This window comes from Oryctolagus cuniculus, chromosome Y (genome assembly GCF_051225735.1).
Source record: "Oryctolagus cuniculus isolate XC-2025 breed Fujian yellow rabbit chromosome Y, ASM5122573v1, whole genome shotgun sequence".
Taxonomy (NCBI): domain Eukaryota; kingdom Metazoa; phylum Chordata; class Mammalia; order Lagomorpha; family Leporidae; genus Oryctolagus; species Oryctolagus cuniculus.
The window spans coordinates 2,399,279-2,411,409 of NC_142889.1; positions in this window are offsets into that span (position 1 = coordinate 2,399,279).

Sequence of the window (12,131 nt, forward strand, 5' to 3'; positions counted from 1 at the left end):
GAAAGAGGAGGAGACAGAGACGTCTTCCAACGTTGGTTCACTGTCCAGTTGGCTGCAACAGCCAGAGCTGCACCTGGCTCCTGGATCGTGGAGCTCTGGCTGTTGCAGCCAACTGGACAGTGAACCAACGGATGGAAGATGTCTCTTTCTCTGCTTCTCTCTGTAAATCTTTCAAATAAAGGCCTTTCTTTCTCACTCACTGCTTCTGTCTCGGGCTCTCTGTAACTCTGCCTTTCAAATAAATAAATAAATATTTAAAATAAATACATATATAAATAGAAACTGTATTGACCAAGTCTTCTTACAAAAAATAAAAACAAATACACGATTAATAAATTGTAGTAAAAACACTATAGTGTTAAACAAAATGCAAACAGCAGAATGGTTAAAAACACACTGGCCTAGAATTGCCCAACAATGTTAATTCTGTGTTTCCTAACAATTAATGACTTGCTATGGAGGCTGCAACATAAATTTAAACTTAGTTTTTACCTGATACTCTCGGAGACCAATCAAAATAATGTCTGAGGTATTTATCCAAACCTATGAAACAGATTTTACAGCATATTATTTTCATTTGAAGATGATTTTAATGTTAAATGAATCTTTCCACAAAACACATACTACAAAGGGTTTTCCAACAGTTCAGAAAGAAATTAAAAAAGAAATTCTGGTACCCAAAATATGAAATCCACACATAGGAAGTCTCTTCAAAAGTGTTCAAGTGAAATGGATACTATCATTAAACAATGTATACATTTCAAAAGGAATCTATAGGACTTCACATTCAAATTTCTCATACCATTTGCAGTTCTATTTAACTAAAATGTAACACATATACTGAATGAATTACCCATCTCTTTTGTCACTTTTAAAACTAAAAAATTGTTTTTTTCACATTAACATTTAGTTGAATGTAGTACTGTAGAAATCATTTATCATTTCTATATTAACTATCCAGTAAACATTTACAGCTACAATATATAATTCTTTATACAAATAGAATCTTTTGAGAAGTTTAATTTGTGTTCTCAAATAAATAACTGTTTCATTTTAAGTCTTTGGCAATTTACAAAATTGAACTGCTTGGCAAACAGTTGTATACCTGAAGTAAAGTAATTCTTTGCAGCAAATTTTATAATAAAAGAAATCTATACACCTACCTTCTTTCTCAATTTTCCTCTAATATGGCATAATCGCTTTACACCATCAAAGCACATTGCTTCTAATCGTCCATTTCCCAGCATTTTGATTACTTGTGCATACTCTGAGGAGAATAAAAGAGTTGCAAAAAATGTTCTTTGTTCTCATAAAAATCTCAGTGATTTTTTTCAAGATTTATTTATTGAAAAGTCAGACTTACAGAGACAGAGAGAAACAGAGCCAGACAGAAATACAGAGAGATTGCCCTTTTGTTGCTTTATTTCCCCAAGGGCCACAAAAAACTCTAGGCTGAGTCATTTTCTACTGCTTCTCTCAACCAACAACATCGGGCCCAATTTCAGTAGAAACAAGCCTAGGAATAAGCAATCTGATACAGTGGGCTGGGTTGCCTATATCACATGCCAAAGTCATCACCGCTCCAGTTCTGATGCAGCTTCCTGTTAATGTACCTGATGACCACACAGGAGAGCTAAATGGTGTTCTTGGCTGCAGGCTTCCACCTACCCAAGCCCTGGCTGTTATAACCACTTGTTGAAAGAAGTGGTGGTGGAAGATGTCCTTCTCCATGTCACCCTCTCTCTTTCTCTCTGTGTTTCAAAGAAATCTTTAAGAACATGAGTGCAACAACAAATGGTAGCTCTTTCTCTTTTTCTCAAAAAAAAGCCATTCTTTAAAAAAATCTGAGCCTGATTTAATTATTGCACATTTGTATATATGAATCTATTACCATACTATACCACAAAAATATGGGCAATTAAAACAATAATTTTAAAATAAAGAAAAAATAAAAATATGAATGATAGCACACAGCAATCTTCTAGAAATAATCAATAAACAAATAGAAGGGAAACAGATTACAAAATCCTCACAAGAGTAAAATTTCAGAACTCTATGACACAATATTGATGAATTTATAATTATATTTTCATTAATTTGAAAACCTAAATTGTGAAGTTTTCACATGTTAGCTGGTCACTTTTCCTGATTTCTGAGTTAACTGTCCAATGTGCATTTTTTTAAAGATTTTATTTATGGGGCCAGTGCTGTGGTGCAGTGGTTTAACACCCTGGCCTACAATACTAACATCCCATTTGAGCACCGGATTCTGTCCCGGTTGCCCCTCTTCCAGGCCAGCTCTCTGCTGTGGCCCGGGAGTGCAGTGGAGGATGGCCCAGGTCCTTGGGCCCTGCACCCCATGGGAGACCAGGAGAAGCACCTGGCTCCTGTCATCAGATCAACGCGGTGCGCTGGCCGCAGCAGCCATTGGAGGGTGAACCAATGGCAAAGGAGGACCTTTCTCTCTGTCTCTCTCTCTCACTGTCCACTCTGCCTGTCAAAAAATAAAATAAAAAAATAAATAAAATGAAGTAAAAGTAAGAAAAGAGAGAAGTGAGCTGGCTTCAAGACCATGTCCGCCCGGAGTCGCAGAAACAGGACGCACACACAAACCCGGCCTGTGATTGGCCCCCGGGTCTGAGACAGGGGGAAGCCATTGGCTGCCCGACGTGTCACCCAGGCGAGTCCAGCCCAGACGGAGGGCGAGGTCGGCGGCGAGGCTTCCGGGAGTTGTAGTCTCCCCGCTCCGCCCTGTCCAAGCCTACTGTGGCTGGACGGTGTGAAACCAGGACATTTGGCCCACAGATGATAAAAGCAAAATGATAATTTAGGTCAGGAAAATTAGATCAAGGAGCTTTATTTAAAAGAAAAGAGAGAAGAGAGCTGTGTGGAATCGCGGTTCAGCACCACTTCCGCCCCGAGCCGCTGAAACAGGAAGCACACGCCTGCCCAGCGTCTGATTGGTCCCCCCGTCTGAGACGGGGGGAGCCATTGGCTGTGAACTCGTCATTCTGCGCCCAGAACCCCACCCCCTGAGGCTCCACTGCCTGCTCTCGACTGGACGGGGAACCTGTTCTGAGAGGAGGAGCGTGGTGGGGGCAAGAGGTGCGGAGTCACCCCACGGACTCCGGGAGGCGGGTGAGAGCAGTCCTGAGGCGGGCAGCCAGCAGACTCATTTATTTCAGTTGCTACAGCTGCTTCTACGGCCAAGACAGCCCATCCAGTCAAGGGGCGGTCTAGGCCCTGACCAATCACAGCCTGTGGCCAGGCGGTTTCCAAAGCCATCCAATCACAGCCTGTGGCCAGGCAGGCTCTTGGTGCCAGGCAGGTTCTGAAACCATCCAGTCACGGCCTGCCATCACTCAGGCTCTGTTGTCATGTGGTTTCCTCTGTTGTCATGTGGTTTCAGAAGCCATCCAATCACGGCCTGGTGCCAGGCAATTTCTGTGGTCAGCGGCCATCTTGGCATGACCTTTTCTCCTCGGCGGCCATCTTGGCATGACCTTTTTCCCTCAGTGGCTATCTTGACAGGACCTCTTCACCTTAACGACCTTTTCACCTTACCCCTTGCCATAGTGCACAGGGAACCTGTCAGCCTGCGACCAGACACTCCCCCTTAGCTCTCATGCCTGGACATTGTGGTCCAGGATCCTTTCCGTCTGTGGCCAAACCTGGGAACCTTTCCATCTGCGGCAGGAATCTCACGTCCTTGGCTCACCTGCCTGCCCCTGAGGGGACCAGGAACCTGTCGGTCAGCAGCCAGAGCCCACCCCCTTAGTCTCCACTGAGTGGCCCTGACGGGACCGGGAACCTGTCGGCCTGCTGACAGAACCCCATGTCATTGGCTCCGCTGACTGCCCCTGACAGCATGGGAACCTGTCAGTGTGTGACCGGAAACCAACCGCCTTAGCTCCTCTGCCTGCCCCTGATGGAGGTGGAATCTGTCACTCTGCGGCCAGAACCCCACATGCTTGGTTCCACTGACTTCCCCCTAATGGACCCAGAACCTCTCAGCCTCTGGCCAGACCCCACCTCCTTGGCTCCCCTTCCTGCCCCTGATGGGACCGGGAATCTGTCAGTCTGCCGCCAAAACCCCACCCCTTAGCTCCCCTGCCTGGCCGTTCTGGACCGGGAACCTGTCAGTCTGCCACCAGAACCCCACCTCCATGGCTTCCCTGACTGCCACTGACAGAACTGAAACCCTGTCAGCCTGCGTCCAGAACCCCGCCTCCTTAGCTCCCCTGCCTTTCCCTGATGGGACCAGGAACCTCTCAGTCTCTGAGCAGAACCCCACTCCATCTGCTCCCCTTCCTGGACATCCTGCACCGGGACCTGTCAGTCTGACTCCAGAACCCAAACTCCTTAGGCTCCCCTGCCTGCCCCTAACAGCACCGGGTCATGTCAGTCTGCGACCAGAGGCTCACCTGTCTGCCCCTGACTCGACCTGGAACCTGTCAGTCTGCGGCAGGAATCCCACGTCCTTAGCTCCCCTGCCTGCCCCTGACTGGACCAGGAACCTGTCAGTCTGCAGCCAAAGCCCCACCCAGCTTGGCTCCACTGAGTGCTCTTGACAGGACCGGGAACCTGTCAGTCTGTGGCCAGAACCCCACGTCCGTAGCAGACCGCCTGCCTTTGATAGACCTGGAACCTGCAGTCTGCAGAAAGAACCCCACCACCCTGCCTCCCTGTCCTACTCCACACGGACATGGAACCTGAAAGTCTGCCGCCAGAACCCCACATCCTTAGCTCCTTTGGCTGCCCCTGATGGGACCAGGAGCCTGTCAGTCTGCATGCAGACTTCATGTCCTTAGCTCCCCTTATTGTCCCTGACTGGACCAGGAACCTGTCAGTGTGCAGCCAAACCCCACATCCTGAGCTCCACTGCCTACCCCTGTTGGAAATGGAACCCGTGAGTCTGTGGCCAGAACCCCACCCACTTTGGCTCCCCTGCCTCCCCTTGACGGACTGGGAACCTGTCAGTTGCGGCCAGAACCCCATGTCCTTAGCTGCCCTTACTGCCCCTGACTGGACCGGGAACCTGTCAGTGTGCAGCCAGAACCCCAACCCTTGAGGCTCCAGTGAGTCCCCCTGATGGGACTGGGATCCTTTCAGTCTGCGGACAGAACTCCACCCCTTAGCTCCCAGGCCTGCCCCTGACTAGACCAGGAACCTGTCAGTCTGTGGCCAGAACCCCACCTCCTTGGCTCCCCTGACTGTCCCTGACTGGACCGGGAACCTGTCAATCTGTGGCCAGAACCCCACCTCCTTGGCTCCCCTGCCTGCCCCTGACTGGACCAGGAACCTGTCAGTCTGCAGCCAAAGCCCCACCCAGCTTGGCTCCACTGAGTGCTCTTGACAGGACCGGGAACCTGTCAGTCTGTGGCCAGAACCCCACGTCCGTAGCAGACCGCCTGCCTTTGATAGACCTGGAACCTGCAGTCTGCAGAAAGAACCCCACCACCCTGCCTCCCTGTCCTACTCCACACGGACATGGAACCTGAAAGTCTGCCGCCAGAACCCCACATCCTTAGCTCCTTTGGCTGCCCCTGATGGGACCAGGAGCCTGTCAGTCTGCATGCAGACTTCATGTCCTTAGCTCCCCTTATTGTCCCTGACTGGACCAGGAACCTGTCAGTGTGCAGCCAAACCCCACATCCTGAGCTCCACTGCCTACCCCTGTTGGAAATGGAACCCGTGAGTCTGTGGCCAGAACCCCACCCACTTTGGCTCCCCTGCCTCCCCTTGACGGACTGGGAACCTGTCAGTTGCGGCCAGAACCCCATGTCCTTAGCTGCCCTTACTGCCCCTGACTGGACCGGGAACCTGTCAGTGTGCAGCCAGAACCCCACATCCTTAGCTCCACTGCCTGCCTCTGTTGGACCCAGTACCTGTAAGTCTGCGGCTAGAACCCCAGCTCCTGGGCTCATTTCCCGCCCCAGATGGACCCGGAATGTGTCAGTCTGCCACTAGAACCCTAACTTCTTTGCTCCCCTGACTTGCCCCTAACTGGAGCAGGAACCTGTCAGTCTGCAGCCAGAACCCCACCCTCTAGTCTCTGCTGAGTGCTCCTGACAGGACCGGGCACCAGTCAGTCTGCGGCCAAAACTCCACCCCCTTAGCTCCCTTGCCTGACCATACCGGGCCAGGAATCTGTCAGTCTGTGGCCAGAACCACACGTAGCTAACTCCCCTTCCTGGCGTCACTGGACCGAAACGTGTCACTCTGAGGCCAGAACCACCCTCCTTGGCTCCCCTGACTGCCTCTGATGGGACCGGGAACCCGTCAGTCTGCAGCCAGAACCCCAACCCTTGAGGCTCCAGTGAGTCCCCCTGATGGGACTGGGATCCTTTCAGTCTGCGGACAGAACTCCACCCCTTAGCTCCCAGGCCTGCCCCTGACTAGACCAGGAACCTGTCAGTCTGTGGCCAGAACCCCACCTCCTTGGCTCCCCTGACTGTCCCTGACTGGACCGGGAACCTGTCAATCTGTGGCCAGAACCCCACCTCCTTGGCTCCCCTGCCTGCCCCTGACTGGACCAGGAACCTGTCAGTCTGCAGCCAAAGCCCCACCCAGCTTGGCTCCACTGAGTGCTCTTGACAGGACCGGGAACCTGTCAGTCTGTGGCCAGAACCCCACGTCCGTAGCAGACCGCCTGCCTTTGATAGACCTGGAACCTGCAGTCTGCAGAAAGAACCCCACCACCCTGCCTCCCTGTCCTACTCCACACGGACATGGAACCTGAAAGTCTGCCGCCAGAACCCCACATCCTTAGCTCCTTTGGCTGCCCCTGATGGGACCAGGAGCCTGTCAGTCTGCATGCAGACTTCATGTCCTTAGCTCCCCTTATTGTCCCTGACTGGACCAGGAACCTGTCAGTGTGCAGCCAAACCCCACATCCTGAGCTCCACTGCCTACCCCTGTTGGAAATGGAACCCGTGAGTCTGTGGCCAGAACCCCACCCACTTTGGCTCCCCTGCCTCCCCTTGACGGACTGGGAACCTGTCAGTTGCGGCCAGAACCCCATGTCCTTAGCTGCCCTTACTGCCCCTGACTGGACCGGGAACCTGTCAGTGTGCAGCCAGAACCCCACATCCTTAGCTCCACTGCCTGCCTCTGTTGGACCCAGTACCTGTAAGTCTGCGGCTAGAACCCCAGCTCCTGGGCTCATTTCCCGCCCCAGATGGACCCGGAATGTGTCAGTCTGCCACTAGAACCCTAACTTCTTTGCTCCCCTGACTTGCCCCTAACTGGAGCAGGAACCTGTCAGTCTGCAGCCAGAACCCCACCCTCTAGTCTCTGCTGAGTGCCCCTGACAGGACCGGGCACCAGTCAGTCTACGGCCAAAACTCCACCCCCTTAGCTCCCTTGCCTGACCATACCGGACCAGGAATCTGTCAGTCTGTGGCCAGAACCACACGTAGCTAACTCCCCTTCCTGGCGTCACTGGACCGAAACGTGTCACTCTGAGGCCAGAACCACCCTCCTTGGCTCCCCTGACTGCCTCTGATGGGACCGGGAACCCGTCAGTCTGCAGCCAGAACCCCAACCCTTGAGGCTCCAGTGAGTCCCCCTGATGGGACTGGGATCCTTTCAGTCTGCGGACAGAACTCCACCCCTTAGCTCCCAGGCCTGCCCCTGACTAGACCAGGAACCTGTCAGTCTGTGGCCAGAACCCCACCTCCTTGGCTCCCCTGACTGTCCCTGACTGGACCGGGAACCTGTCAATCTGTGGCCAGAACCCCACCTCCTTGGCTCCTCTGACTGTCCCTGACTGGACCAGGAACCTGTCAGTCTGTGGCCAGAACTCCACCCCTTAGCTCCCAGGCCTGCCCCTGACTGGACCTGGAATCTGTCAGTCAGTCTGCGGAAGGAACCCCACCCATGTCCTTAGCTCCCTGCCTACTCCTGATGGGACCAGAGACCTGTCGTCATTCTGTGGCCAGAACCCCACCTCCGTAGGCTACGCTGCCCGCCCCTGACTGGACCAGGAACTGGTGAGTCTGCAGCCAGAACCCCACCCCATCAGCACCCCTACCTACCCTTGATGGACCCGCAACTGTCACCTGTGGCCAGAACCCCGCCTCCTTAGGCTCCCCTGCCTACCTGTGACGGGACTCGGAACCTGTCAGTCTCGACCAGAGCCTAACCTGCGTGGCTCCCCTGACTTTCCCTGAGGGGGCCAGGAACCTGTCACTCTGTAGCCAGAACCCCACCTCATTGGGCTCCCCTGACAGCAACGGGAACCTGTCAGCCTGTGGCCAGATCCCCATGTCCTCAGCTCCCCTGCCTGCCCCTGATAGACCTGAACCTGTCAGTCTGTGGCCAGAACCAACCTCCTTGGCTCCCCTGACTGCCCGCGATGGGACCAGGAACCTGTCATGCTGCTGCCAGAACCTTAGCCAGAACGCCTTAGCTTCCCTGCCTGGCCATATGGACCGGGAACCTGTCCATGTGCGGCCAGAACCCCACATGCTTAGCTCCCCGGCTTGTCCCTGACTAGACAGGGAACTTGTATGTCTGTGGCAGGAACACCATCCTCTTACACCACCCTGCCTGCCCCTGACTGGAACCAGAGCCTGTCATTCTGCGGCCAGAACCCCACCTCCTTGGCTCCCCTGACTGCCTCTTTCTGGCCTGAGAACCTGACAGTCGAGGACTACAACCCCACCTCTTGGATCCCCTGCCGGCCCTTGATGGAACTGGGAACCTGTCCGTCTGGGGCCAGAACCCCACCTCCTTGTCTCCCCTGCCTGCCGCTGATGGGACTGGTAGCTTGCCAGTCTAGGGCCAGAAACGCCGTCTTTGGCTCCCCTGCCTGCCCCTGACAGGACCGGGAACCTGTCAGTCTGCGGCAGGAACCCCAAGTCCTTAGCTCTCCTGCCTGCCCCTGACTGACCCAGAACCTGTCACTCTGCGACAGTTCCTGATCCAGTCAGGGGCACTCAGTGGATCCTAAGGGAGTGGTTTCTGGCTGCTGCAGACTGAGAGGTTCCCCGTCCCATCAGGGACAGGCAGGGGTCTAAGGAGGTGTGGTTCTGGTCACAGTCTGACAGGTTCCTGGTCCTGTCATGGGCAGGCGAGGGAGCTCATGGTGTGGGGTTTGGGCCGCAGACCGAAAGTTTCCCTGTCCAGTCAGGGGCAGGCAGGGAACCAAGACGTGGGTTTCTGGCCGCAGACCAACAGGTTCCCATTCTCCTCGGGGGCAGGCAGGGGAGCTAAGCAGGTGCAGTTCTGGCGGCAGACTGACAGGTTCCTGTGCCCGTCAGGGGCGGGCAGGGGAGCCCAGGAGGTGGGGTTCTGGCAGGAGACTGGCAGGTTCCGGGTGCCGTTAGGGGCGTCAGGAGAGCTAAGGGGCTGGGTTTTGATAGCAAACTGACAGATTCCTGGTTCAGTCAGTGGACCCGCGAGGGAGCGAAGGGTGTGGGGTTCTGGCTGCAGACTGACAGGTTCCCTGTCCAGTCAGGGGTACTCAGTGGAGCTTCAGGGGGTGGGGTTATGGTGGCAGACTGACAGGTTCCTGGTCGTGAATGGATAGGCAGGGGAGTTAAGGCGGTGGAGTTCTGAACAGACTGAGGTTTCCTGGTCCCATCAGGGGCAGGCAGGGGAGCTGAGGATGTGGGGTTCTGGCCACAGACTGACGAGTTCACAGTCCTCTCAGGGGCATGCTGGGGAACTAACAAGGTGGGGTTCTATGTGCTGACTGACAGGTGTCCGGTCCTGTCAGGGGCACTCAGTGGAGCCTAAGAGGGTGGGGGTTCTGGCTGCAGCCTGACAGTATGGACGGCCCAGTATGGACAGGCAGGGGAACTAAGGACCCTGGTTTCCTGCCGCAGCCTGACAGTTCCAAGTACCGTCAGGGGCATGTGGGGAGCTGGCGAGTGGGGGTTCTAGATGCTAGCTAACAGGTTCCTCATCCAGTCAGGGGCATGCAGTGGATCCTAAGGGAGTGGGTTTCTGGCTGCAGACCGAGAGGTTCCCCGTCCCATCAGGGGCAGGCAGGGGAGCTAAGGGGGTGGGGTCCTGGCGGCAGACTGACAGGTTCCCCGTCCAGTCAGGGGCAGAAATAGCGCCAAGAGGGTGGGGTTTATGCGGGAGACTGACAGGTTCCCGGTCCAGGCAGGGGCAGGCAGGGGAGCTAAGGGGGTGGGATTCTGGCGGAAGACTTCCAGGTTCCCCGTCCAGTCAGGGGCAGAAATAGCGCCAAGAGGGTGGGGTGCTGGCGGGAGACTGACAGGTTCCCCGTCCGGTCAGGGGCAGAAGGACCGCCGAGGCGCTGGGGTTTAGGCGGGAGACGGACAGGATGCCGGTCCAATCAGGGGCAGGCAGGGGAGCTAAGGGGGTGGTTTTCTGGCGGGAGACTGACAGGTTCCCCGTCCAGTCAGGGGCAGAAATAGCGCCAAGAGGGTGGGGTTTAGGCCGGAGACTGACAGGTTCCCCGTCCAGTCAGGGGCAGGCAGGGGAACGCTAAAGGGGTGGGGTGCTGGCGGAAGACTGACAGGTTCCCCGTCCAGTCAGGGGCCGAAGCAGCGCCGAGGGGCTGGGGTTTAGGCGGGAGACTGACAGGATCACGGTCCAATCAGGGGCAGGCAGTGGAGCCTAAAGGGGTGGGTTTCTGGCGGGAGACTGTCAGGTTCCCGATCCAGGCAGGGGCAGGCAGGGGAGCTAAGGGGGTGGGTTTCTGGCGGGAGACTGACAGGTTCCCGGTCCAGGCAGGGGCAGGCAGGGGAGCTAGGGATGCGGGGTTCTGGTTGACGACGGGCAGCTTTTGCTCCGAGTCAGGAGCTGGCAGGGGAGCCAAGGAGGTGGGGTTCTGGCGGGAGACTGACAGGGTCCCGTCCAGTCTGGGGCAGGCAGGACCGCCAAGGGGGTGGGGTTCTGGTGGCAGAGTGACAGTTTCCCGGTCCAGTTGTGGGCCGGCAGGGGAGCTAAGGCCTTGGGGTTTGGGCGCAGACTGACAGGTTCCTCGTCCAGTCAGGGGCAGGAAGGGGAACCAAGGAGGTGGGGTTCTGGCGGGAGACTGACAGGTTGCGGGTCCATCAGGGGCAGGCAGAGGAGCTGAGGTGGTGGGTTTCTGGTCGTACACTGAGAGCTTCCCGGTCCCCTCAGTGGCAGTCAGGGGCGCCAGTGAGCTGTGGTTTGAGCGGCAGACTGACAGGTTCCAGGTCCACTGGGGTAGGGAGGGGAGCTGAGGAGGTGGGGTTCTGGCTGCAGACTTGGAGGTTCCGGGTCCCATCGGGGCAGGCAGAGGAGACGAGGTGGGGTCCAGGCTGCAGAAAGAGAGATTCCTCGTCCAGCAGGGGCAGGCAGAGCAGATAAGGAGGTGGGGTTCTGGCCACAGACTGACAGGTTCCCGTTCGGCGAGTCAGGGGCACTCGGGTGAGCCAAGAAACTGTGGACGTGTATTTCTTCCTGAGAGGATGCGTTCTGAGAGGAGGAGCGTGGTGGGGGCAAGAGGTGCGGAGTCACCGCACGGACGCCGGGAGGTGGGTGAGAGCAGTCCTGAGGCGGGCAGCCAGCAGACTGACTCGTTTATTTCAGTTGCTACAGCTGCTTCTATGGCCAAGACAGCCCATCCAGTCAAGGGGCGGTCTAGGCCCTGACCAATCACAGGCTGTGGCCAGGCGGTTTCCAAAGCCATCCAATCACAGCCTGTGGCCAGGCAGGCTCTTGGTGCCAGGCAGGTTCTGAAACCATCCAGTCACGGCCCTCCATCAGTCAGGCTCTGTTGTCATGTGGTTTTTGAAAGCATCCAATCACGGCCGGCTGGCTGTCAGTCAGGCTCTGTTGTCATGTGGTTTCCTCTGTTGCCATGTGGTTTCAGAAGCCATCCAATCACGGCCTGGTGCCAGGCAATTTCTGTGGTCAGCGGCCATCTTGGCATGACCTTTTCTCCTCGGCGGCCATCTTGGCATGACCTTTTTCCCTCAGTGGCTATCTTGAAAGGACCTCTTCACCTTAACGACCTTTTCACCTTACCCCTTGCCATAGTGCACAGGGAACCTGTCAGCCTGCGACCAGACACTCCCCCTTAGCTCTCATGCCTGGACATTTTGGTCCAGGATCCTTTCCGTCTGTGGCCAAACCTGGGAACCTTTCCATCTGCGGCAGGAATCTCACGTCCTTGGCTCACC